This window comes from Cryptomeria japonica, chromosome 1, assembly GCF_030272615.1.
Source record: "Cryptomeria japonica chromosome 1, Sugi_1.0, whole genome shotgun sequence".
Taxonomy (NCBI): domain Eukaryota; kingdom Viridiplantae; phylum Streptophyta; class Pinopsida; order Cupressales; family Cupressaceae; genus Cryptomeria; species Cryptomeria japonica.
Genome location: NC_081405.1, coordinates 358,004,411 through 358,009,286, shown reverse-complemented (window position 1 = coordinate 358,009,286; position 4,876 = coordinate 358,004,411). Strand labels below are relative to the sequence as shown.

The 4,876-nt window shown below is 34.6% G+C and overlaps 1 pseudogene; it reads right to left on the bottom strand.

Moving 5' to 3' along the window:
* Positions 1–2,824: 2,824 nt before the first annotated feature.
* On the bottom strand, positions 2,825–3,325 carry LOC131069079 (pyruvate dehydrogenase E1 component subunit alpha-3, chloroplastic-like; annotated as a pseudogene).
* Positions 3,326–4,876: the final 1,551 nt, after the last annotated feature.

Sequence of the window (4,876 nt, the reverse complement as noted above, 5' to 3'; positions counted from 1 at the left end):
ATGCCTTGGGGCATGAACACAAAGGTGTGGGCTGAGATGCAAACAAAATTGTAATGGGGTACAATTTAGGATGCCACACAACATTATTTACAAGAAAGCTATACCATGTGGAAGAGATGATATCTTAAGATAGCTAGTATACAAACACAAGAGATAGTCAATATTGAAGGAGGCTCATGAAGGCATAGGAAATAATGGTGGAGAAACTCTAGCTAGGAGAGTACAACTTGTTTGATTATGCTTCCCAACACTAAAGAAGGATGTAAAGGAGTATGTGAAAGGTTGTCACATTTTCCAAAGAGCAGAGAGACCTACTGTAAGAGATCAGATGTCACTGAGATAAATGCTAGCATAGAATCCATTTGAGAGGTGGGTAATAGATTTCATTAGACAAATTGATCCACTAGAAAGGCATTCAAAAGCTAGATTCATCATTACTATAGTGGAGTATTTGACCAAGTGGGTAGAGGCAGAACCAACAAAGGATTGTACATGAAGATTGCTGCAAAAATTTTGTAAGAGAACATAATCACAAGGTATGGATGTCCTTTAAGTATTGTGAGTGATTAGGGGAAGCATTTTTTCAATAACATGATTAAGGAACCACTTGAGAATTTCATGATTGTACATGATAAAATTTTAGCATATCACCTACAAGATAATGGGGCAAGTGAAGCATTGAACAAGATAATTGGCAAAGGATTGACTAAGATGTGTGATAGAAATATAATAGATTGGGACATAAAAGTACTTGTGGTACTTTGGGCCTATTGCACTACATATAGGGGGACTAATAAGTTCACTCCATTTCAATTGATGTATGGCATGGATGCAATAGTTCCAATGGACTTCATTATACCTAACGTGTGTATAATACTGACTTTGTGGTTTTACGATGATTAGACTTTGGCACAAAGGATAGAAGAAATGAGAAAATTAGATCAATTCTAGTATATTGCAATGTATAATCATCAATTGGACAAAAAATTATAAAATTCTTAACTAAAGCAATTAACCATACATGCATGTCATCATAACACAATGAAAAAGAATAGGTGTTGATGAAGGAATTTCATAAAATGATGAACTCAACATTTAGAGAAGCATTAAATATCTTGTACATGACATATAGAATAGTTTTATGCATAGTATCAACATAAGTGCATGACATTGCCAGGTTCTTGTAACGGTGTACCATCCATCTCTGATAGATCATATGCACCAGAACCATGGATTGAGGTGACTACATAAGGACCCAGTTAATTAGGGCTAAACTTCCCTTTTTGATCAAGTGGTGCATTTACATTCCTCTAGTTTGTATAGAGAATGAGATCACCTATATTGAAGGTATGATAAAGGACATTCTAATCATTCTACTTTGATAAAGATTTTTAATAAACTTGAAGTTACTTGAGGGCCTTAAGTCAATGCTCATTGAATGACTTGAGTTAATTCAGATGGTCTGTATGGTAAGTATCATTGTCAATCAACCCTCTAATGGAATCTTTGACTCTAGAGGCAAAATAGCATCAACACAATTCACAGGGTTAGTATGAGAAAATTGAGAAAAATAATAGAAGCATAAAAATATTTTACACAAGTAATAGAATGCTTCTTTCTCTGATTTTCTCTATATGTTTAATACAAAGTACATACATATATAGGATTTGTGTTTCCTACTTATAGGAAACTACTCTATAACAACTCTCTTATAAGTATTGAGTTGTTTTTAACAACTCAAGATATGCCACTATTATAGTAACATATTATGTAAACCTTAACAAACCTAATTATTATTTTATGCATCCTATGATGTGATATTTCTATCACCTATGTGAACACTAATTCCCAACACCCCCCTTAGTGTGAACATGGGGAGAAAGTACATCAGAATACTTGATGACCACACTCATTAGTTCATCCTAAGGTAAAAGTAGGGACATACACATCTACTTGCGACAAGCAATAGTGGAACTCACCTCACTATGCTTACTTATGCTTTCATCTAAGGATAGGGACAAACATATCTATCCAACATCAAGATTATGAATAGGGACACACACATTTGCTCACAATAATTATGATTAAGGACACACATGTCCAATTATAATCACAAACTTTTGTGGTTGAGGATAAACACATCCAATCAATCACACCATCAAGTGAATGGTGACAAACACATTCATTCACAAACAACCAAGAATTGTGATTGGGGACAAACACTTCCAACCACAACATGAAAAACTTGAGAACCAATTCTTCGTTATCATGTATGTAACCACCATTAAATATCATTGCCACTTTAATCACAAATGATATGGTTTTTGTTGCCACCTGGAAACTGATCTTTGCTTTATTCATTTAGATGCAAGTTGATTTGTCACTAAAATGATTTTACAACCTCGTCGCAGCTTGTGACTGACAAGAGATTGTTGAATGTCCTCCAACCTCCTATGCCTCCATCCTCCAATTAATTTGCTACTTTATTAGAAAATTTATCTCTTGAGGATCATTTCATCAATTGTGAGGAAATAATATATCTCCCCCCTTGATGTCAACTTCTCACAAGGAGTGTCGGATACCACCAATCGTACACTCCAAATAGACTTTTGAATTTTGATACATATATTTTGGAAAACATAACAATTAATGACTCATAAAAATAGACCCTATTCTAAACATATGATACAACTTGACTTTAGCAACATTTACAAGACAATAATAATATGCAACTATATAACTTAGAAACATGGCAGAGGCTGTTAGATAATGCCCATGTCTTGGGTTGATTGTACACATCATGTTTTTGGCATCCCATATGTGTTCATCCTTTCTTCTATATTTCTGGTTCAAAAGTAGCTTTAAGATGAGACATTCCAATAGCCCATAAATTATTCTCCACCACAAAAATAATAGGAAACTTCCAAAAGGCAACCATATTCAATCATTGAACTGGCCATTGTTACTGGTACCATCTCCAAAATAAAATGCAATAGCTACACTATCAAATTTATCATCCTTCATAACTTCTCTTTTGTACTTTTACATAAAATAATCTCCTAGTGGCAATAGGAGTTCCTTCATCAATAAATGCAAAACCACCCAATACACCATGTTCTTTAGAGAACATATACATAGAACCTCCTTACCCTCTACAATAACCAGTAGTCTTGCCAAAAATCTCAATCATTACTGCATGCACATGATCTCTATAAGTACTGCAAACAAAGTCATGGGATTCAAGAGCCTTTATAAATCTGGTGGAGACTACCTCCTACCCATTCCAAGGATATAGAAACCCAAACATCTTTCCTCTATAATACATTTGATCCCATGTGACTTAGAATGATCTTCTCAAAACCATATCCTCATACAACACTGAGCCCTTCTCCCTTGTGATTAATGGTTCTGACTTGGTTGGTAGCTTCTCAACAATCTCTGAGGTAGATGCCACTACAATGACAAGGGCATGAGGTTTCCTCTTTGTAGAATAAGAAGCCCTCTACAAAATTCTTTTGGAAGCACTCTTAGAAAAATGTGGATTGGAGCCATTAAAATCTTTGAAGACAATCACAATTTTTGGCCTCCTTGCGGATGACATCGAGAATAGAGTTGGTGAGCTCTCCACCCTTAATCTAGTGGCCCTTGGACCAGTTATTTCCAGCTCCAATCTACCCAAAGACAAATTTATTAGGCCTAAAATTTTGACCATAGGGGCCAAATCAAACATTGTATATGGTGCCAAGTTCGAGATCCATGAGCACCGCTCTAGGCACATATCAACCCCTCTCGCCTCATTATAATACACATTTATTCTCTCCAACTGCAGATTGAAGTCACCCTTGTATGATCCCATTAGATTTATCCTATGATCATCGCATATCACTTCCTTGTTTTAGGCTCATGGGAGTTAGATATTGGATTCTTTCTTGCATCGAACACTCTACTCTCAACTAAAACAAAAACAAAAACAAAAAAATTGAAAACAACAAAATACTCTCCTAAACTGCAAAGAACTACAATTCACAGGATTTCATTATCTTGAGCCCTCCTATGAAGGAGCTAAACCCAATCCTTCTTTGATACCATATAAGAAATTTGGGCAGAATAATAGAAGCATACAAATATTATACACAAGTAATATTGTGCTTCTTTCTCTGATTTTCTCTATCCATTTAATATAAATTACATACATATATAGGATTTGTGTTTCTTTCTGTATAGGAAACTACTCTATAACAATCCTCTTATAAATATTGAGTTTTTTTTAACAACTCAATATACACCATTATTATAATAACTTATTAAACAAAACTAATTATTATTTTATGCATTCTATGATGCCATATTGCGAACACCTATGTGAACATTAATTCCCAACAATCGTATGAAGTGGTACTAGTATCCATATGAACACTCATGTGATAGGCCCATTATGCATAGGTCAATTGAGTGTGCCAATCTTTATCATGTTTATTGACCATCTTGCACAAGATTTGTTCAATGGATTTATTTGAAGCTTTAGCTTGACCATTAGGTTGAGGATAATAAGGTGTAGAAAATCGATATTAAATATGAAATTCATTGATAAATTGTTTTACTTCCTTGTTCTTACATGATATACCATTGTCGGACACAAAGGTAGAAGAAAATCCAAAATGAAAAATTATATTGTTTAGAAGAAAGTCATAGATTGCTTTAGTGGTAGTGGATCGTAGCAGAATAGCTTCAACCCACTTCATAAAGTAATTGGTACTTGTTATGATGAAGGCATGTCCTGTAGAAGAAGGGGGGTATATCTTTCTAATTATATCAAGTCCCCAAATTTGAAAATGTCGAGAAGCTTGAGTGCAAAGTTCCTATGCAGGAGCTCAAA